Consider the following 24,138-nt stretch of genomic DNA (forward strand, 5'->3'; position numbering starts at 1 on the left):
TTATGCATAATATCTTATAATCTTTCACAATTTGTCTCTGCAAATGCATGCTTGATGATTAACATACAATGAGTGGATACTTTAGTCCAATGACATTATAGTGTAGGCGGGGCTACCTGACTTACATTATAATGTGTGCGGGGCTACCTGATGTAAAGCTGAATAAAAATAAATCAAGTGAAAGACAAAATGTAAAAAAAAAAAAAAAAGCAAGCTAATTAAATATAAATATAATGTAATGAATATAATATATAATAAATATATTAAACATTACAAATTAAAGGGATCCAAAAGTGAAAATTATGTCATTAATTACTCACCCTCATGTCGTTCCAAACCCGTAAGTCCTTCGTTCATCTTCAGAACACAAATTAAGATATTTTTGATGAATTCCGAGAGCTTTCTGACCCTCCCATAGACAACAAGGATCCTAACACGATCAAGGTCCAGAAACGTAATAAGGACATTATTAAAATAATCCACTTGACATCAGTGGTTCAACCGTAACTTCACAAAGCTACAAGAATACTTTTTGTGCACAAAGAAAACAAAAATAACGACTTTATTCAACAATACTTCTCCTCCGTGTCACCCTGTTGCCATTTTGGAGAGTATCACATACATAAACAACGAAACAACGAACATGAGGGTGAGTAATTAATGACAGAATTTTCATTTTTGGGTGAACTATCCATTTAAAATATATAGATAGAATAGTCAACCTCGCTAGGTTGTTAGTCCACCATTGTGTCCTCTAAACAGATACCTGCAGCTCCATGACATTTTCTTTCACTTGTAGCAATAAACTCAACAATTTACGACTAAACTCATTTGCATACATGTAAACAGACATTCCAACACACACCATTACACATACACACCACTTTGACATATCTCATTACCCCAACATGAACGCGCATACATGTGTGCCATATATCATGCACCTCACACACTCAGGTAACCAACAGCACACTGTAACTGCAGCAGCTAAATGTCATGCGGCAGATCACGGGCTAAATTAGCATAAGAGAAGAGCCGCTGGGCCATGACGGCGGTCGCACCCGGCGCTGACCTCTGTGATTGACAGCCGAGGGTGCAATGAGAGGTGAGATAGATAGTTCCACCGGGGCTTGAAGGTGTATTTACTGTCATTCACCATCATTCTTTTGGGCACTTCGCAAGTCGGCACTGCAGTGTCTACTATGGCAGATTGGTGTCATCGTCATGCAAAATAGCAAGATGGAGTGTCATGACAGCGTTACAGGTGTGACTGGAAAAAGACAACTTGTCCTGGTGTTTGACGGCACATTGGCATACTAACATAGTGGTTGACCTCTAAGCACTTCTGCCTTCGGAGACGTCTAAGATGGAGTGATCGCTCTCTGAATAATCTTTGTAGGGAGCATAATTAATAGCAGTAATTATAGAGGTGCGATAAGACTCACAAAAGCAGCCTTGACTATTCTGTGATACGTCACTAACTGTACATGAGTGATATGAGCTGAGGTCTTTGAGCGAAGTGCAGATTTGGGATGCCAAAGTCGCCTTTTGTCATGAAGGCTGACACGTATCTTTTAAGACAATATCTTGTGTTGTCAAAGCTATCATCACATCTCTCAATGGCGTCAACTCTGCATAACTTTACAGCTTTTGTGGTTTAAAAAGAGTGTTAGGGTGATAAAAAAAATCATTGTGGTTGTTGTCCTCATCCTCTAGTGTGGAAAATTTGCAGTATCCTGCCACAGGTCTAATAGTCTTGTCTAAAGTGGGTGTCTTAACAGCTGAGAAATGGCAGGTTGGAGGGAATGGCGATAGAGAGTTTGACTCCGTACCCGAGAGACAGAGAGAGAGAGAGAGAGAGAGAGACGAAGAAAGAGAGGCAGCAATGTGGGGGCGTTGACAAAGGTGAATAATGAAGTCAGTCACTTCACTGTATGACTGTAATGGGGGTTAGAAAGAGATTGTGCTATTTCTGTGTGCACAAGAGACGGTGAATGAGCGCATATGGATGTTTGCATGTGTTTTTGTGTGTCAAACAAAGGAAGAAGATAGATAGACTGACTGGGAAGACAAAGACAGGCAGTAAAACTGAAACTAAGAGGGAGATTTTTATGATCCTAAATGAATGTTTGGGTGAGTCTGAGGATGAAAGAAAAGGAAAATAGACTGACTGGAGGAGAAAGACAGCCATTTAAACGGAGATGAATCTTGCGTTTAGTAGACTCGCGAGCGTATGTGCCTGTTTGTGTTGGTGTTCCTCTTGTTGTTCCGGCCTAGCAAGGTTAATGTGGGCCGACTGAATGTCTGAGTGTACTCAACCCAACAGGCTGCCACACAAAGGGCTACCGATGACCTTGTGGTACCGCTGAAATGTGATACGACAACAGCAGAGAAAACAGGGGAACAAAAAAGCATGTCTGCTAAATAAATAAATTGAAATGCAAACAAGACTAGGTTAGGATGAATCATCCACAGACATCAAATGCGCAAAAGCCTAAGGCCAGAAACATATAGGAAAGTATGTAATGGTATGTAATCACACATTTTTCAGTGTGAACACACTGCTTACACTATTTATACTATAAAATAGTGCAGAATCCCTTTTATTTATTGCAAATAACTGATTTGTTGTCATGAACTGCCTTTTTTATTATTTTGTACTGTACTCTGAGGTCCACTTATAATGTTATCAAGATTTTTACATCAAAAACAAAATAATTTAAAAGTAAATGGCTATTTTCTGTCCTATTTTGACCCTCCTCATCAGATCTCTCTGTTTGAATAGGTGTGGCAGATTGTAGACTCAAAAGTAAACCCTGACTGTTATGATTGGTTAACAGTTTTGTATGTTTGACAGTCTACATCCTTCACAGATGGATGCTGCTGTGATTTAGGTTAAAAACGCATAAATACTCAGTACATATCAAACAATAACAGACAAAGCAATAGTGATTACACAATGAAAACAGTTACTCACACTTGTGTGGTGTGACATTAGCCTTCCTAGTGCTTCCTTCTGGTAGACGTTATAGTATGCCTAAACTTAAAAGTAACCGATATAGACATTCCTTTATTCCCACTGCTGTAAGGTTTTTAAATTTGTAGGATGTCAGAATGTTGTGGTTGTTGTTTGTTTTGTTTGTGTGTTCTGTATGATATGTCAACAAACTTGATGCTGCACCAAAAATTGCCCTCTGGGCTTATAACAAAAACTTTGAACCTTGAACCTTGATTGCTGTTGAATTCAATATAGTTGGCACATCATCGTCTTTTAGTTTCAGTCTTTCTGAAAATCCTGTGTCGAATTGTGCCTAGTTTGTAAATGAATCCACAGTAAAATTAAGTGAACAAAGGACCAAGTTCTTACTGACGCAGTCTGGCACTTCATTAAAAATAAAAGTTTTCAAATAAAGTTTATCATTGGTTTCAGCATAGACCTGCGTTTGCTGCTATTGTCATTTACCTACTATATGTGTGAATCGGTGGGCGGGGTCACAGGCAGCGATGTAGAAGCAGGCGTTGATCTTCTTCTGTGGTGGTGGTGTTTAGCCACACTATTACATCAAAAAGTGGCACATTCCACAAGTTGTCGTTTTGCCAGATTGGCTTCAATATAAGCTGTTTTTAGACTAATGAGAAAGTTTTGAGTTCAGAAATTACAGAATGTTTTTATAGCACAATGACCTCTTATATATCAAAAGATCAAGGGAATTTTGATTTCCCAGTTCATTACCCCTTTAAAGGCACTCTATTTCAACTCTGTCGCCACCTTGTGTATGGAGGTTTGTTATTATAAGAGCGCACTAATAATTGTAATTGCTATCATTACTCTTCGTGCTTGCTTTATTGATATCACACAACAAGCCCCACACAAACAAGAGCAAATCACATAGAGTAATACAACCATATAAGTACAATATTAAACATGGCTGCCAAGACGGCACATTTTAGACTATAAATAACTCAACGACGGTAACACACATACACAATGTGATATTTCAATGAAATGCAGACCTTCAATCAATCATGAATGCTCTCCTAAACATACACTATTATAGTACCAGAAAGTAATCAGATCAAACTCACTCTCACTCGACCCCAGCTACAAAGCATGCTGGGTAACCACAGTATTTTCAACTGAACCTCACATTAGCAATATATTTCTGTCCTGAGAGCAAACACATGCAGAAGTGAAAACATCAAAATATGAACAGGCAGGAAACTAGCTTGAAATGACCGTCATTTATCTTTTAATTTGGGGCATCAGTGTATGCTGTAGACCTTCCCGAATTAAAGGCAGGGAAATAGCCTGAAAATCAAGTATAGATGTCATTCATCTTCTCATTTGGGGCATTAGTGTATGCTGTGGAGCGTTTGATTTAAAGGCTGATAAATCCACTATTGATTTTCAATTGCTTGAATTAAATTCCATGTAGGGTGAGCTGATTTTCCTTTGCATTCTGGAGGAGGCAGCAGGCACAATCAGGCATTCTTTGTGCTGCTTTCCTCTCAGCGCTTTCAAAGCAGGTGGTTAATTCTAGTCAGGTTGGTCACATTTCTAAAAGTATCACCCACCGAGCTCAATGTTATGTTTTTAGGGTCATTATCCAATCCAGTGTACGGAAATTAAGTGGAAAGGCACAGAGCGTGACCTTTGACTCGGACGGGGGTCGTGTGTTGTGAATTCGGCTCGGCTTATTTTGCCTGCGCATGAGTCACCCGAGATTATATGCCTTGGCATTCAGAAGGGTTTAATACCTATTCATTACAATCAGTGTGTTTTCTCTCAGCACTTGGCCTACTGATTGCTTTTGCATATTGATTTGCCGTTTGTTCAGTCACTTGCTTTAAACATCCATTGCCTTCTGTCACTGTTAACTGGGATTGACCTGATCGGATGGAGTGTCAGTGTCTGCCAATGTTTGTTGGGTGGGGCTGATCTGGGATCAGTTTTGAGGAGCACCATGGAGATGAATGCACCCTGCATCTCTAACCCAGGAGCAGTGTTGAGTCATAGTCTGTGGAGTGCTGCCTGAGTGGTCTTGGGATGCCAGGGATGCTCAGGCCACAGTGGTGATTGAAAGTGACAGTGTATATGGGTTCCAAAATGGGTCAGACCGCTCCCCGTCGCCTCCCCTCTGAATAATGGATGAGTCCAACTCTGGCTCCACCATGTCTGTGTCATGGAGGGAAATCGTCAAAGTCCACTTCCTGTTTGCTTTGCTTTCACCTACAAAACGTCATATGCGTCATATCTACAGTCAGACCTGAAACAGTGAAAACAGAACTGTTCCAAATGCTGCCCTAAACCATTGCGGTCTTTCTCGAAGTCCATGCTTTCCAATTTCCAATCCAATTTCAAGTGCTGCAAAGTAGGCACTCACGAGCACCTTTTTGACGAGAAGTACACACTTCGGTCTTGTGGTCTTCATAGACACGAGCCTTACAGTGCGGTCACTTTTACCATTACTCTGGGTGAAAAGAGTAATGCGCATATTTCATTCATCCCAGCGCATATTTCATTCATGTTCAAGATGGTCACATGAATTTGAACAGAAAACTGCTTGGTTTGAAAGTGAATTATGTGTGGCCTGTGCTTCATACATCCCTAAGCTATTGACAATGGACAAACTTTTACTCACGAAATCTTGACGAAATTTTGCTGATGTGAATGCACCAAATTTTCAGGGATTCTTTTCGCAGGTTAAATCATTACGCCAATAAGTGTTGACAAGTGACGCTCTTTAGTGAGTTATTGATTTGTTCAAAACACCGATTCATTTAAGACCAAAACAAGTGACTGATTTTCAGAGATTCAAATCTTGGAGTGTAAGATGCTGCATTCCATTCTGAAGGGCTCATCTCTATGCTTCAAAAGTGAGAGCTTTAAAGAGATGAAGGGTGTAGGTGACTTCTGCATCATCTTGTCAAGTCAATTACAGAGGTGTCGTTGTTCCACAATTAAACCTGTGCAAAGAATCAGTACCCTACCCTTCGAAATGCTTCATTCTGAAGGGCCCTTTGAAGTGGCCAGTTTTGAGCCCTTCAGTTTGGAACAACCCTTCAGTATGGCGGCCATGATTGTTTTCAGTCAAAAGTGCCTTTCAGAAGTGGATTCATCCTGTTTGGAACACATTGAGAATTACTCACAGAACCGATTTGCTCAACAACACAGCTTCATTCAGGAAAAAAGAGTAAAGGCTGGAATACACTACACGACTTTTAAAATCTGAACAGATTTTATCTAACATGCCAAAATATCAAACATGTTTGATAACCTCAGACTGGATCAAGTATAGGTCTCTGCAGGAAAGTAATGGGAGTTACCAGATCAGGGCGTTTTTAGACCATGTTACCTGATTGGCTGATGTCATAGTGACGGTAGGTTTAGGGGTGGGGTTAGGTAAGGGGGATCATTTTGATTGCATGGTCTAGAAACACCCAGCAGTTTGAAAACACCCAAAAAATCAGAAATGCCCACTTTTGCACTGCAGAGACCTCAATCTCGACTGGATGGAATCATAGTGGAAGCAAAAAAATTGGTGGCTGTGAGACTGCGATTTTCTATTAAATCTGTCAACACAAATCTGCAGACTGGCTCAGATTTTTGGCAACCTGAATCAATTGATAATTCATTCAAATGATTCATTCTGGAACGAAACACCACTGCTGTGTTTTGTTCAGAATCACATACAGGTTAATTCTAGTTTGACTTCATTTGGAACTATTTTCATTGGACCCAAAAAGTAACTGACGGTACTGTGTCTAAAATGTAAGTTACTCAATATGAACTTCTTGTTTCTTGACCTGTTCACGCTCTCACACTGTTATAAAATGAAATCCAGAACAACTGCACTCTTGCTTGTGTGCTAACCTGAATAATGTAAGGTACTGAATTACAAAAGAAACATGGCAGCAAGTAGTTTAATACCAAAAGGCTGATGAGAAGTGATTCAGATGCCTCTTTCCCAATGGAGACAGTGAAAAAAACAGCTTTGCTTATCTAGAAAGGGAACTGACTGGCTGAGAACTTTTATGGCAATGTCTGAACAACAGTGTGGTGCACAATGTAAGACGTTTGACCTGAAAGTAAGGAAGTGAAATATCTTGAACTGAGAAGCTGTCTGGAATGTAACAAAAAGCACAATGCTAGAACACACGCTGCAGAAAGCCTTTTGTAATAAGGTGGCGGAATTTAACAAGAATAGAAAAATGTGTGAAGGTATTTAAACAAAAGCGAGAGGACAAGTTGAACACTGTGTTTCACTGATGATAAATTAATCCGTACCGTCGCTTTTGGGGGATTTGTTATCATAATAGGCTGACTAACTCTCGCCTCCAAAATGCTGCCGATCGAGGGTAGGGAGGCCTGTAAAAGGCAAGGCGGACTACATAAAAGCTCTAGGTTTCTATGTGTGCGTCTGTGAGTGTGTGTGTGCGTGTGGCCGTCTGCGTAGGGCCCTTATCAGGAGCACAGCAGAGTCGGGCTGTATTTCTGCGAGCGGTTCCCTGGAGATTGTGCCAAGGAAGAGTGACAGGGAGTACGGGGCTTTCTTGAACAGGTGAAGGAAGATCCAATTCATTCTGTTTAAATGTTTTGTCTCCGCTTTATTGATCCTTCTCTCTTTAACTCTCTAAGTCTCATTTTCGTAGCTCCTCAAGGGCAGGTCCTTCAAGTCATCATGGATGCCAGACATGGTCTATTGAGCGGATCTACAGTATCTTAGGGTTTCCATTCATTTTCTATATTACGCTGACACTTGTTACATGCACCTGGGTTTTGCATCATTTTGATTTGAGAATGTCTTTTAAATACCATTTCAGTTCCTGAATTTGAATTGAATTTGGATTGGGATACCAAACAATTTATGTTGAATGTTGAATTACAATTTAAATTTTAATGTTAGAAAGTAAAAATCAATGCATTGACATTCAGAGAAACTGTCATATAAAACATTCAAATTATATGTTGACAGAAAAATATGTGTAACAGAAAAATGGACAAAAAACATTGGGCAGTTTTCAACACTAATGATAATAATACATTTTCTTGAGCACACAAAATTAGCATATTAGAATAATTTCTGAAGGATTATGTGGCACTGACGATTGGAGTAATAGCTGCTGAAAATTAGGCTTTGCCATCACTGGAAAAAAAAATACATTTCGAAATATGTTAAAATAGAAAACAGTTTTTAACCGTTATTTCACAGTATTACTGTTTTGACTGTATTTTGATTAAATAAAAGGGATAGTTCACCCAAAAATTCAAATTACCCCCATGATTTACTCACCCTCTAGCCGTCCTAGGTTTATTTGACATTCTTCTTTCAAACGAATGCAGTCTGAGTTATATAAAAAAATGCCCTGGCTCTTCAAAGATTTATAATGGCAGTGAATGGTGGTCAAGATTTTTAAGCAAAATAAAGTGCATCCATCTATCATAAAAAGTTCTCCATACGGCTCTGGGGGGTTAATAAAGTCCTTCTGAAGCAAAGCATTGCATTTGTGTAAAAAAAAAAAAAAAATCATATTTAAAACATATAAACCAAACTCTAGTTTCCGCTAACTGTCACACAAAAACGCATCGATTCACATTATAAAGCTTGGAAGAGCCAGGACAATTTTTTAATATAACTCAGATTGTGTTCATCTGAAAAGAAAGTCATAAAAACCTAATACGACTTGAGGGTGAGTAAATCATGGGGTAATTTTCATTTTTTGGTGAACTACCCCTTTAAGACAACCCTAGTGATATTTTTAAAACATCCATTTCAATGGATGGATGGATAGATAGATAGATTGCTGTTCCTGTCATTATATTCACAGCTTTCTGTGGTCTGTAGCCAGTTTTATGAAAATTCACACTCATTATATAAAATGGAGCTAATTATTCAGTTGTGAATTTTGCACAACCAGACACGCACAAGAATCATGCGATTAGATATGCGCCGTAAAACACAGCACCACCTGAAACAAAAACAACAGATCTTGTTACTGTAAATCCACATAATGAAAAATGTGCTACTGCGTTCTTGCCTAATTGACATCCAGTTAAGATGACAGATGGGCTGTGATTTATTTATAAGTATTTACGGCACTAAATCAAGAGGCGCGATTTGCGGCATAATTGCGCGGGCACTAATAAACTGATATGAACTGCTGAATAATGAGTCGGAAGGCCCTGGGCTCCTCTGCCGCACAATCGCCGCGGTGCATTTAGATAAGACCACACTGAGCTGATGACCCAAATCTAAACCCAGCACAAGAGCCTGTTCACTGGCATCCTGCCTCGCTCGGAGGACAGAAGTGGTTAAATGCAGGCTCTTATGTGTTTTAATCTCCCAATTGTGTTGAGTTAATTCACAGCCAGCCCTGGGGAAACGCTAGTGACTGCACAAAGACAATTGGCCGCTTTTCAAAATCTGTGTTGTGGCTTGCGTGTGTCTGAGAGATGCGACTCAGAAAGACGAAGTGTGTGTGTGAGAGAGAGACTGAGAGTGAGAAAGAGTACGCTTATGTTAAAAATAAAGAGGGCACAATAGGGACAAAGAGGCAGAAAGCCTGTTACGGTGGCGCTTACGTGATCAGTCACCCCCCTAAAGCAATCGCCATCTCAGGCCAGTCAATCTTCACCAGCTCTCTTACCATTTCATACTTCACTCACACGGTAATGACATGATTACATTCCAAGGTCCCCATCATGCCGTCCTTCTGTTAGTGTGGCTATTCCTGAAACCACACATTATGGAGAGAAACAGATAGGGGGAGAGAGTGAGACAGATAGTCTATGTCCCATGTCCTTGTCACTCTGCATTAATATGTCTCCCATGCAGCTGTGCTCTCTGGGCTCGAAGAGGCTTCAAGGTCTCCATGTCCACACGTTCCAGGTTTTAAACCCTTGCGATCGTTTAACACGAGTTACAGTGACAATGCGGCTGTTCTGACACACTATCATTAGCTTAGCCAGCCTCAGAAAACTCACTCACGCACGCACACACTCGCACGCTCTGCTTAACCACATCCACAAAATCCTCAACCATTTGCATGTTTTCCTTTGATGGAGCCTCTCATGCATAATGGCACTCCAAGTTCAAAGTAGTGCGCGAGAAGCGAAAGAATGCAAGAAACAGCTTTATACAGGAGTAAAGGAAAGTTCTACAATAATAATAATTGCAAATCATTCAGTGATGCCACAGCTCAATACAGATGAGGCAGGACGGTTGGGGAATGAAGCCAGTCTAGACGCTTTTCCTAAGTGGGTAAGGTGCTGTTTGCACAGCAGCCAATGCCAAGGCACAGTTTGGAGAGGTTGGTTTTCCATCTGCTGTTGTAAGATAGAGAGCCACCCTCCCCAGTCATTTCGAGGCACTTGTTAGAATGCTCAAAAGCTAACAGGCATTTTCAGAAAATGAGACAGGAATGTTAAATGAAAAGCATTCACTTTTTGTGCTTTTGTGCTTTGTAAAGGCCTGTTTAACTTTAGTCACGCCATTTGCCTTGACCGATTGGATTGCTATCTGATCAGGAATGCACTTTTGAATGGAAAGTTTTTAAAAGCTTTGATACCTATCTAACCGTTTTAATTATTTTACAGCAATTATCACTTTAATTATTTTATTCAATATTATTCATTCATAATTGTCAGTATATTTTTGGAGAGTCACACTACATGACGTTACAGCTTATTTTGTATTTATTATTATTATTTTATATTCAAGTATTTTATTTTATTTAAATTTTTTTTTTTTTTTTTTTTACTATTTTTATTATTGTAAATTGTACAATAATTTTTAGCATTTTCATTTTTTACAACAATTATCATTGAAATTATTTTGATATCTTATTAATTAAATTTAATTTAATTCAAGGTTGTACTGCAAAAAGTTATGCAATGTGACTCCCGAAAAATGTATGTATTATTAATGATAATTTAAATAATAACAACGCTTGTTAGATAATAAAAGAAAAAGAAATAAAAAGTATAATACTTGAATATATATATATATATATATATATATATATATATATACTGTATATATATATATATATACAGTATATACACACACACACACACACACACACACACATATTTTTTAAGTATTTTACTTTTTATTTATGAATGAATTTTTTCATTTTTACAATTTTTATTTGTATTTTTTTATTATTATTATTATAAAAAGGTAAAAATAAAAAGTTCAAATTTTGTAATATTTTTTTTAGAGATGACACACAGCCCTGTCTATAATATAATTTCCTGATTTATGTTTTTTTTTTTTTTTTCCCTGCTTGTTGGTCACACCACATGACTTTGATTCAGCAGACAATATATATATTTTTCAAACATTGAGAATCAGTGAAACAGTTTTGTTAAAATCTTGGCTGAGCAGACAACTGAGGTCCATGCTTTGTGCTTAAGGTTATTAGCTGAGGGTAATACATGGGGGAATTACCAGAGATACCATTAATCATGCTAGCTGTTGTTTGAATATTTGGCTCATTACACAAAGCTAGCAAATGTAAAGTCATCTGTTAAACATTAATGCATTTAAAGATGATACACGCCTAATATTGTATGACTTGAGGACAAAATAACAGCAAAAAAACATTGGAAATATTTAACTTATAAAACAGCCTGCAGCATTAGCTAATGTATAATCAAGTGCTTGAATCCATACACGTTGGCGTTTAAAAATTACTATGAAGCAAAGATCATTACGCATTTTACCTCTTTGTAATTAAATTCTGTGGTAAAATGATATGGTAAACAATCTGTGCTCAGTGTCTCACTTGACCCCCAGAACATTTATTTTCCCTAGTGACACACTCATTACAATATTTAATGACAACAGAAATTAACACTGGTTCTCAATTAAACACTGCTAAAGCTTACGTCGGTTAATTACTCACAGTTGTACTATGGTTTGGTTACCTTAAATTTACCTTACCTTAAATTGAACTGTGTGTCTACATACGTGTTCTTCTATACCAAATAGCTCGCAAATGCAAAAAGCAGTAGGCTATGTCAGTCGAGTAGGATGCCTGAATACGTGGTACCCAAAAAATTGCATGTAAACAAAACCCTTTGTAGACCTACTGTATCTGCTGAGATACTGAAGTGTGTAAACAATGGACATTTTGCTATCCCATGAGGCCATGAGGGCTGAGGGGCCGTAAGATTTGAAACCAGGTGGCTCATTTCAAGATCACCAAAACAAACAAACAAAAAACCAAACCAAAACAAAACAAAACAAAACAAAAAACACCAGGGTGCATTTGCGGTTGTTGTTACAGCATCATACATATGGGTTGTAGAACAAAAAGGAATATGTTGTATATATGTCCAGGAATATATTTATACTACACACCTGCATGCCTAAAGAAAGCACTTCATCAACTGTCAGGAAGCAAGTCCTTTACTGAATTCAGTAGGCTATACATTATGAAAGTACAGAAATATGTAAGCTTCTTTACAAAAAGCTCTAAACACCCTAGAGGCTCATAATGTTCATAACTGCAGGTTAATTATGATACATGACAAAAGCAAGTTATATAATGAGCATTCAGCCTGTCAGTATTGCAAAATATGACGCACTTCCCTGAACATTTTCACAGCTATAAATAATAATAATAATAATAATAATAATATGAAATAACTTGAGCTGAAATTAATATCGCTTATGTAAAGAAGAGACAAAATAAATGACAGCTACAATGCTGCCATGGACAACAGTCATTATTTATAAATATTTGACTCTTGAAATCCGCGACTGACCAATCAAAATCAAGTATTCCATGTAATAAGAAAGTACAGGAATTTGTAAACTAAACGCCCTAGAGGTTCTTGATGTAACTGCAGGGATTTTATGATGTTCATTCAACCCAGCATTATCGCAAAATGTACCCCAGACATGAAAATGTATACACAAACAACCAAACACAATGTCATGGACAACAATATATTTTTTAATTTTATAAATATTTGACTTGAAACCTCAGAATGACCGATCAGAATCAAGTAGCAAGACTATTTCATAGAGCCGTGCAATAAAAGTGTTTAAATGGAATATATCATTAAACCAATAATGTAAACAGTAAATAAATGGATACAAAAACTAAGGCTTTAATTTTATTAGTCATAATATTTATTGAGCAATAAGAAAAAAAGAAATTTTAGCGTTTCGGCAGACCTTAAAGGTTGGGGACCCCTGGTTTAAACGGATTAAGGGACAGTAGGGGGACGCATGCGACGCAGTTACTGGACATAGTCGGTGGTCCAGATTATGATAAAGTAAGTGACATTGAAACAGCGGTGCCGCAGTCATCGACGTCGGTGAGGCTGGAAGGCGAAGCGCTCGCGGGATGATTGGTGAGGTGTTCCACTGACCGCGCCCTCATTTCGCGCCCATAGCCGCCACCGGGAGACCGCGCATAGAGCGGCAGAGCTGCTGTGGTGTTGCATGCAGGTGGAGCGGCTTGACGCGCTCACACAGCCGTCGACTGTACGGCAGTGAAAGGGGAGGGCAAACGCCGCATTTCTCGTCTCTGGACTATACAAAAGACAAACGAACAATTCCCAGTGAGAAGTGGGGATAAAGCGCGCTCACTTTCAGCCACAAACCCAGGTAAGAGCACTTCTGTGTGTCTCTGCAGATGCTTTTGTCATCAGAATATGTGTTTTCAGAAATGCAGGTGATGCGCGGGGCTGGGGAAGTAAACGGATGGTGTTGACTCATAAACGAAGATGTTGTTGTCTGTTCTGTGTTATTGTTACGCCCTCGGAAGTGTGGCTTTTTATATATTCCTCATTGGTGATGGTTTTGAACACCTGCGTGCCAGCGTAACGTTACTAACGGGCGCTGTGTGTATTGATTTGCCCCCATTCGAGTCATGCCATGTGCGGCTCTCAGATGCACGGGAGAGAGAGAGAGGGAGAGAAATGGAAAAGCCGTGGGAATAAAACAGCCTTTTGTTTGGATAAGCGGCTGTTTTATCCTCCGAATGGGTTGTTGATAAAATGTTTGTTTTCGTTGAACGAATTTTCAGAGGGTATGTCCATCTGACCCTTCAAACAAGTTCACGAAGGACGGGTTACATGTAAACATATGGTCGGAATAAATTGTTTGGATGACTTGAATTGACAGCCCAGGCCTGTGAGAGTGTTTCTGGCCATATCGAATGTTTTGAGAAGGTTCAGCTCTTTTATGCATCGTCATTTACGAGTTCAGGGAGTCCAGTTCATCACATAATATTTTTATGGTGTAAGTCACATTAAAATTGTTCCCAGGCAACTCAAATATATGATGTCATTATTTACTCTTGTGTTGTTCCAAACCCTAATGATTTTCTTTCTTTTGTAGAAAAGCATATTTTGTATAAAGGCATCTCTTTTCTCCAAGTAATGCCAGCGAATCATGACTGAAGGTATTAAGCTTAACAAATGGCTTGAAATGACCAAAAAAGTATGAGAGAGTATAAAATAGAGCTTCACTGATGAACCGATTGAAATTTCAGTTGTTTTTCAGTGATGATCTACTCCAACAGTGAATTGAAATTGAGTAGCAGATCAGTCTGATTTGTGAACACGCGATCCAGGCTAGTTTTGTGAGCTGGATCAACAGATTAATCGAAAATATCCCCAAAAAAAGCACTTTATGTGGTGGGTATTTCACAGATTTCAGGTAAAATTTTGGTCTGTTCCTAACACAAGCAATCACACACATATTATAATGACTATTTTATAAAACAGTAACACTTTAGAGTAAGGTTCCAGTAGTTAATATTAGTAAATGCATTAACTAACAATGAGCAATACATTTGTTACACTATTTATTATTTTTTGTTGATTTTATTTAATATAAATACAACTATTCTTTGTTAGCTGATGTTAGATCAGGTCCATTAAATAATAATAACAGATACAATTTTTGATTTTAATAATGTATTAGTAGATGTTAAAATTGAAACTATAACTTTAATAAATGATTAATAGATTAATAAATGCTTAAAAAGTAATTTCCATTGTTAGTTCATGTTAATTAATGTTAACAAATGGAACCTTATTGTAATTAATTATTTGCAACCATTTTCATCATTTTTTGAATTTTTTTCCCTTTTGTGTTACATTGAAAGAAATCTGTAAAGGTTTTGAACATAAGGGTGAATATATGACGATCAAATTTTTATTTTTTTTGCCTGCGCTAATTCTATAGCCTCCTATACATTGGTCAACTTTAATGGATGCCAGCACATTTAAAAAACGAAGCCACCAAAACACTGTGTTTTAATCCTTTTGGTATCGCCCTCTTGAACATCTGTTGTCTTTTTCTGCTGTTGCCATGTTGCAACCCTCTATTAGCTCTATCACCAACTGTTCTGTGGCAGGGCAGCCAGGGCTGAAGAACTGAGGATAACTCGATTGTGAGCTGGTGTCAGATAAATCTTTCTGTGCTCTGGTGTGTGAAAATCCAGTAGCACTGGATGTGGATGACAATACATCATGGATGTAATTAAATTCACTGTTTAATATTAGTATATGATTAACACCACTAATTGCATATGAGTCCCTTGCGTAGTAACTGCTTAGGTGATTCAGTCAAATTGAGTCTTGATAAATGTAGGCCATATTCAGACTCCTGTTCCTAAAGTTTACGACTGAGAGACACTCTAGACAAACTCTGGTTGATCAAATCGAAACTGCCGTTATTGAAAGGCTTGAGCGATCAATATCACATAATAGTTGCTGTCTGTCAGCATAATAGGTTAGTTCGACAGTTATATGCAGCCATTTACGAGGCTATAAAAATATGGACACAAAGATGCAGATGGTTTTGCTCAGTGCATGAAGACCATTAAATGATTCCTAGCCATGGGGATATGGGTCAGTAATGGAAAAACACTGCTTTGAACATGGTAGCCGCTCTGTGCCGTTTCCAGCTTTGTACCTATAAACCATGAAAGTTTCATGAGCATTTTTAAAATCGTGCTATAATAAGAAAAAAGAAAATCAAATGCCTTCTGTTTTCAAGCACCATCGATTATTCATTCAGCTATGCAGCAGCAAGGATGTCAAAACAACATCACAGCCCATCACCAGGAGCTTGACCTAGCTTTCCTTCCAGGTAGCAGTGAGAAAAAGAGGGGATTTTACTAAGGGGATGCCCACTGCCAGGGTGCGCATCTGGGTTTTGCATGGCTCATCGTATTCATCCATTGCTGGAACACGGTATGTCCCCCCGTTACACTGATTCGAAATCAGTTTTGCAGTTGCTGTCATGGTTGCGGTTTGGATTCGGTGAGGCGAGGCAGGTCCCACTTCAGGAAAATGAGAGGAGAGCAGAAGGGGGGACCAGCATTATCAATAGCCTCCCATGAGTGTTAGGCCTGGAACTAAATCTCATCTCACCAGCTGATAAGGAGTATCGCTGGCCGTCATTGGGCTCAGAGATACCGAGAAAGGAGGGGGACGAAGGAAAGCTGGTGGCTTTCCTGATGGACAGGTGGTCTTCCTTTCTTTTTTTTCCTCCCCTGTCTGTACACACGAAGGTTGACTGGCTGGTTTGAGAGCGTGCTGTTTTTTATTATTATTCGTCCTTCTGTGCTGTCCTTTGGCGTCTGTGTATGAAGAACTGTTTGGAAGGGAATGCCACATTTAGCCGTGTTAGGATTGAATTTTGCCCGATGCAGCTCACACAGTGACCCAGTGTTGGGTAACTGACAAGTTGTCAGATTGTTTGCGCGCTGCTTAATTAATTACTTTTTAAAGCATTTTGCAATTAGCATGATAGTAGTTCATCATAACATTGCCTCATGATGTCTTCCATTGTTATGCTCATGCTGGGTGTGAATTAGGCTTACTAGCTGCATGATCTATACTTTTATTTAATTATTATTGTGAGATGAGCACAAAACAAAAGGAAAGCTTGCAGTATGATACATTATGACTGCATAATTTTTAATTGAGATTATCGTTATGGCTGTCTTGAAGTATCAATTACAGCATTCTACGCATCTATTGTGCACTTATATTTATTTTGCAGCAATTTGTTATTGCAACCAATCACAAATTGTTCTAGGTGTTGATAATGATTTCCTGATTCAACTAAATTGTATACTGATTTGTTTAAAAAAATATATATATATATATATATATATATATGTGTATATGTGTGTGTGTGTGTGTGTGTGTGTGTGTGTATATGTATGTGTGTATGTGTATATATATATATATATATATATATATATATATATATACACACACGTTGTAATTAAATTGTGAATACACTTAACCCCTATTTATATATTGATTTAATTTTTTATTAAATTAAATGATATAATTTTAATTAAACGATTATTTTGTTATTATTAATAACAATTACAATATCTTTGAAAGTAGGGATGCACAAAATGTTAGTACCATACCAGTTATCTTGCTTTATGCATGTATTTATGTATATATGTATTTACTGTATGTATGTATTTATTTATTTATTTATTTATTTTTTTTTAATTTATCAGTATTGGCTGATAGGCCTATATGTCCAATAGTAGTAACATGGTAATTAAATTGCGAATGCACTTAACCCGTTTTTATATTGCTTTAAATTTTAATTTCTTTAATTAGCTGTCTTCAAAAACACTACCAATTTAATAAGGCTGTCTTTAGTGAAATATTTTGAGAAAATGTAATCTTTTCTTAAAATGAATGTCCATTTTTAGCGCTGTATTTAATGTGGTCATGCCTAAATTTGCTTTTTAGCATTTTAAGTGTTATTTAAGTGTTTAAGTGTTAAGTGTATTTATTTATTACATAATGTGCCATTTTTATAATAGCCATTTTAGCCAGATTTGGTTATCTCTTATAACATGAAGCACAATATCTTGCAGAATTGTAATGTCTGTGTATCTGTCTAACCTTAACCTCGACAAGGTTTTTTTTTTTTTTTTTTTTACATAATTATACACTTCTATGACATCTCCTTAGCATATTGGCTACATCGAAAGTCTTTCTTTTAATCTTTATAATGTAGCTGCAGGCTATCATTACTTCTTGATAACATGTGACACAGATCCATCCCATCCCATCGCAGTCACAGGAACACATACTAAAAAGAGCTACAGAGTCAGGCCTTGTTTCCGTTTGCTTTCTGACTCACTCGCCAGACTCCTGCTATTTGGCTGTCTCGCTTTTCAGTACTTCTTGCATGGACAGATCCTTGATGTGCAATACATGTACAGTCTCCCTTTCAGTGCGGACGGCCGTCTATTGATGCTGTGGAGGGTGAAGGAATGATCCACCCTAAGGGAGGCCATACATCCACGGCTTCAGAACATTTCACTGATGTCTGGGAAGAAGGCTGCATGCCTAGCACTCCGAAGGAGCTGCCCCTCTGTCTGGTGGAGCTCACATATTTGTCCTGTGTTCTGCAGTGTCGATGATGTAGGAATGGCATCAAGAAATGGCTCTTGTGCTGAGCTGAGTCACATGACTGTGTCTGTGTGAGCTCATAGCTAATTGGTTGTGTCTCTAAAGTCACTAGGGGGTCTAGAAATCAGCCCAGACTTTGTTCAGACACAGCGTATGTACTTTTTTTTTTTTTTTTTAGGCTGAAGCAAATTGGAATACCAAAGAGAGTGCAGAGAATGGGTATAGGTGCCGGAACAGCATGGCAGTGGTTAGACGCGCACATATACACGCACACGGCCACACAGTGTTCACACGTCATGCTCGCTCTATCAAGGTCCAAGGTCACGCATGCACAGTTCGTCTCACACACGCAAACACACGGTCTCTCTTAAGGCTACACACACCCTGGAGTACCGGGCAGCTTTTAATCCAGGCTGACGTGTGACTCAGTCCCCATGCCAGCCAAAGCAAGAGGAAAAAACACTAGGGATCGCTTCTCCGGATGATGATAAGTTGGGAAAAAGGTCACCGCCGAGATCCTCGTGTCTGTTTCCACCTCCAAGGGAAGTGATTTTTTTTATTTTGTACCCTCCTTTCCATTTCACTCATTGGCATCGAATGAACTTTACTTGCTAACCCAAATGAATTGTTAATGGACCTCAGGTCATTGAGAAGCATTCAAACACTGTGCACGTTCGCAATGGTGTGAAACCAGTGATTAAGGCCGCTTAGGCACTTATCATTAGAAGAGGTCCAGGTCAGACTCGCTAGTTGCCCAGGCAGCCTTTGGAGCCGCAGATTACATTGTGTTGCCTGAACCGCAGTACTCAACATAAGCAGCGTAGTCCACGACACATACTATAATGCTGCGCTATGGACACAAGCGTGGCTGGTTTTGGTATGAATCCCTGATTTATTTTGAGGCGGTCCAGGGGGATAGACTTGGACGCGTTCCAGAGTGATGCAGAAAGCAGATAATTAAAGGAGCCCACTGCTTTTCCTGAATGTTTTGAGAGTAGGTAGAATGGGTAAGCAGCAACAGATAGGGTAGGTAATTACCTGGCATTACAGAGTAGGAGAAGGTGCCAGATGCCAGTGCGAGTAGGAGGAGGGGTGGGCAGATGCGAGCAGAGTAAATGCTTCACTCTATGTGCGACCTAGCATTCCTGTTGTCTCATAAACGAAGTGCAAGGTCACATGACCTGCCCTGCAATTTATTTGCCCGCTCCACCATAGTCGTGCTCTGTTTACGCTGCATTTGCATAGTTGCATAGCAGATGGCTTTAACCGGGTCAGGTTTCCGTAGTTTTCCATAGTTTTGCATATTCTGTGTATTTTTGATGTTAAGGCCTGGTTTGTGTCAGAACGTCCTCCATTATTCCAAAGTCACTGTACGCACACAATGAAAACGTCTGCTCTTTGTGGAATCATGCCATGGCGACTGCAAAAATATCTTGTTTTTGAAAAAAATATCCCCAGACATCAATGTTTTAAAATAAATTATTATCCTAAAAACAGCATAAGTCTAGGTCTAGGACATTTCTAGGGCAATGAAACAATTACATTTATTTATTTAACTGAGGGGTTTGTTTAGGTGTTTGTGCAAAACTGCTTTTTATCTTTATTTTATTGGAAAGCTTAACATAGACAGCAAAGTAGGGGTTATATGGTGTCTTGCAAATTTTCAAAGATGTCTGTCTGCATGTGTAAGGATGTATTGCTAGTGTTTTAGAGAGAGTGAATTTAAAGACAGACCTTTCTAAATAGGGTCTTAAAGTGCAAATTGTGTAGCAGCTACTGTAAAGCACAGCGTGCTAATTAAACCACTACTTCTAAATTATCAAATATAATTTAAATAGGGTTAGGGGATAGAAAATAGCATTAGCTCGCTGTAATAATAATGAAAGAACTCAATGGAAATTACCCTTCTTGATAAAAAAACCAAAAACATTTGCGTGCATTTGTCCGCAATTCCATCAGGGCGGAAGTGTTATCCAGCACGAGCTTGTGCAAGCCTCCGGAGCGTGTAACTTTACACTGCGGCATTCACAGCCACTGCTGATCCACCTCCTCATGCCCAGTGACCTCCCAGCAGCGCACAGGGGACGTGGATTACAAAGCAATGGAGAGATGGAGGGGAAAAAGAGGGATTGTAAAAGGAAAGGGAAGCAGGCATAGGAATGGGGTCACTAGTTTACTTGGTCGACTAGTTTATCTAGACATTTGATATTTTTAGCAGCAGTACTTCTGAAACAGAGTCTTTAAATCCATCCTATTTAGAGCACCATGCAGCTCTTTGGTCATTGTGTCAAGTCTTGCACAGTTTTTTGAAGTTGCGATGAAACTGAAGTAGTGACAGTTCTTTCCTTCTGTATTATTATGTACATTTGTGTGAAATGGATTATTGAAAAAGGGTGAGAACTTGGTTCAATCTATCATTGGTTGTTTGGTTGGAGGCAGATGTGAATGTGAGCTTGCAGGTGATTGTAACAAAGGTATGGGGTTTAAGACTTAATGATTAAAGAGTGGCATACATCACCAGAAAGAAGTCTGTCGTTTTACCAGAAGATCAAGTTATGACATTTTGATTAAAATGTACGAGCCCAGCTCAGTGGTGAAAAATTAAACGCATGCATGTATATATCATTCAAAATCAGATAAGTAACATGCATTTAGAATATAGGGTTAATTTCCATTTCATGCTGACTTAAAGTATCCCAGCACAAGTTTTTTAGGATGTGCCTGGAAACCCCAGCATGTTTGAATTCAAGGATGTGTCTTATGTTAATGCCTCATAAGAAATGTTCAACTCGTGTCTGGAGAATCCCAAAAAGCCTAATTATACAGGGCTTCCTTAACATTGATTAGTCAACTAGTCATTCAGGCAACCCTCCAACCAGTCGATTTTTGAAAATATGTAGCTTTACACATCCTTAGGCAGAAGAGGGCAGAGAAGGGAGGGGAGAGAAGTGAGTGAAAGTGAAAGAGGAGAAGGAGGAGAGCGATAGGGGTTGGCCTAGCCTTGGTTATGGCAGAACAATAGAGGTCAGGTGATTAACAGCCGATTGCTCGAGTGGCTCCTCAGTTCACGCTCCTCTCTGAGAGGCAGGAGACAGGAGATTTACTTCAGGCTGATAGGTGTTGGACTGACGGCTGCTACGGGAGGGCTGTAAATCTTGTGATGTTAAACAGCTGTCTGCCCGCCCATCCGTCATGGCGCAGAGGCGGAGAGGAGCAGCGGCCCTCCGCTGTGCCAGCGATGACTGGCCCGTCTCCAGGCCACACTTCGGCAAGCCGTCACATGGCTCCCTCGTCCCCACGCCAGTCTGATGTCAGCACCTCAACACACTCATTTGTCCTCATTGCCGCTGTGCTAGCATGGCCGAGCCCTGGGGGAGAGTTCCGCACAAATCCGGAGGTGGTTTCTAGTCGCCTTCTGCCTGGTGTGAGCTGCAAATTATGGTGGCCTAAGCACACTGCCATCACCTCCACCCCTTCTACTCGTTTCTGATAATTTGCAGCCCAATCTAATCATGTAGCATGGGTTGTTGTATGTCGTGCTCCTCGATAAATGCCACACTGCCGGCGCCAGTCCCGCATCCATCTTCTTTGTTGTGTTAAATCTGATGATGATATATGCAAAATGGCTTCCCTTTGTTAGCATGATTGCCAGTGATTTGTCAGCGTGCATGCTTCCAGTCCACGGCCATGTGACTTTCAGTGCTCCAATTAGCAAAAGCCCTGATCGTATTAGTTCTGTGTCCACTGCTGAAATGGCACGATTCATTCAGCCATATGACAAAAAGTGACCTAATTAAACTGAAGGAGACACTACGAGACATATTCTGTTTATTAGCTGTGCAGACGGATATTTTATTCTCTAGAGGAGTGTAAAAATTCATTCCCAATGCAGCAGAAGTTCCCTATTATTAATTAGTAACCTAAAGCACGCAAGTTGTGATTTAGCATTTTAGCTAAACAAATTAAAATCTCAGCAGGAGAGCCCAAAACACATTGGGCCTCAGGCTTAACTGCAGTTCACAGTGACTCAAACAAGACGAAAAAAGGACAAATTTGTCGTTTCCCAACAGTTCGGCTGCACATCTTGCGGAGGCCTGCATCGCATGAACGTGTGACGTAGCGGCCCCTCGGTAATCAGTCACGGATGCATGGTAGAGCTCCTCTTGACAGCTGCAATTCTCTGCCGCAGGCTCGTTCTGCAACGTGCACAGCTCCACACTGTGTGCCACCTCGCTCCTTTGTCCCTCACTGCTGCATAGAGGCCGCGAGTTTACATAAGTAGCTAACGAGTAATCCCCGCACTGTTGCTGCAAACTTTAGAGTGATTTTGGTAAGTTATGGGATAGTGTCCCCGGAGGCTACTGGCGGCTGACAGGGCCCACTCATCTGAGTGATGACACTGTTCTTATAGATCTGATTAACTCTACCTGAATGCGTCCCAGCCATCTCAAAATTCCCACGGGTCAGAACAAAACTAAAGAGAAAGGCAGAGATTAAGAAGGGTCAAAGCTGTTTTGTGTTCTTGCGGTGCGGTTCAGAACAGCGGCGGGCTCAGTAGTGTGCCCTGTGGCACCTCACTGTAATAGCTGCTCGCATACTGCTTTTTTCCCTGCAGTGGCTGTTGATTTTGAAGCCGATGGAGTATGTGACGTTCTACTGAGGCTCAGAGACAGTCAGTCAAAGCCTACAAGGCCATTTATGCCATGTTGGAAAAAAATCTCTCTGCAGAGTGATGCTCTTTCTGCTGGGGTTGGGCTTTTTTCTGATGGTTTGATGTACGTTGCAGGCAGATATGCGGTGAAGTTAGTTTTATCTTTATCAGTTCGGGCAGATTGGCACAAGGCATTTAACTTTACTAATGGAGAGTGATGGATGAATGAGGGATATGTTTTTTTTTTTCTTTAATATAATCTTATAAAAAGCATTTTGTTGTTTCAAATATATGGGAAAGTATGCATGCTGGTGACGATGATGGATACTGGGTCATCTTGGTCCACTCTAAATTGGTTTTATTTATGATGGTTCATCTCTTTCTGAAAGCCGGAATGAAGGAATATGATTTTGTTTTGAATCACTATATGCATTTATCCATTTTGTTTCACCATTTTGGCACTCAAACTGCCACTCATCTCGCCATATACTCATATAAATACATTCAAGAATACTTCCAGGAGAGTCATACTTGGTAACACACATTGTTACAACACACTCATGCATACAAAGTTTTCACTCACTCTGAAATACTCTGAAATCTGTAACCTACACACACGCTTTCTCTACCATTTCCACACCTCTCTTGTTTCCTTGTTTACACAAGCACACACATTTTCATCTTTGTGCTGCTGAAATGCACAGTTGAACTTGCAGAGGTAAAGCTTTTTCTGGCGTACCTCCCAGACACATTCAGAACTAAAAAGAAAATTCAAGTAATAATATAAGTTTAATCATCATAATTATAATCTGTGAACGGTTAGATATGTGAATGGCGACGTTAATGGTTGGCTTTCTCTGAGTATTTTACAGACCTTCTTTGTGTGGACCTGAGGGGATCTGACTTTATGTAACCAACTGATTCCCAAGTAAATTGCAAAAAAGAAAATTAAAGTAAAAGCTAGTTTTGAGAAAAAGTCTAGCAGTACTATTTGTTTGCAAGTGCAACTGATATTTTGTTTGATATCATTTCAAATAAAAGTTTAATATAAGAGTCATGA

The 24,138-nt window shown here is 39.4% G+C and overlaps 1 protein-coding gene across 1 annotated transcript in view; it reads left to right on the forward strand.

Annotated features, from left to right (window-relative positions):
- The first annotated feature begins 13,309 nt into the window (after window positions 1-13,309).
- nrxn2a (neurexin 2a) overlaps window positions 13,310-24,138 on the forward strand; it is a 386,538-nt gene continuing 375,709 nt past the window's right edge. The window contains 1 exon segment of the mRNA XM_058757921.1: window positions 13,310-13,625. The gene's annotated coding sequence lies outside the window, so the exon portion shown is untranslated.

This window comes from Onychostoma macrolepis, chromosome 21, assembly GCF_012432095.1.
Source record: "Onychostoma macrolepis isolate SWU-2019 chromosome 21, ASM1243209v1, whole genome shotgun sequence".
Lineage (NCBI taxonomy): Eukaryota > Metazoa > Chordata > Actinopteri > Cypriniformes > Cyprinidae > Onychostoma > Onychostoma macrolepis.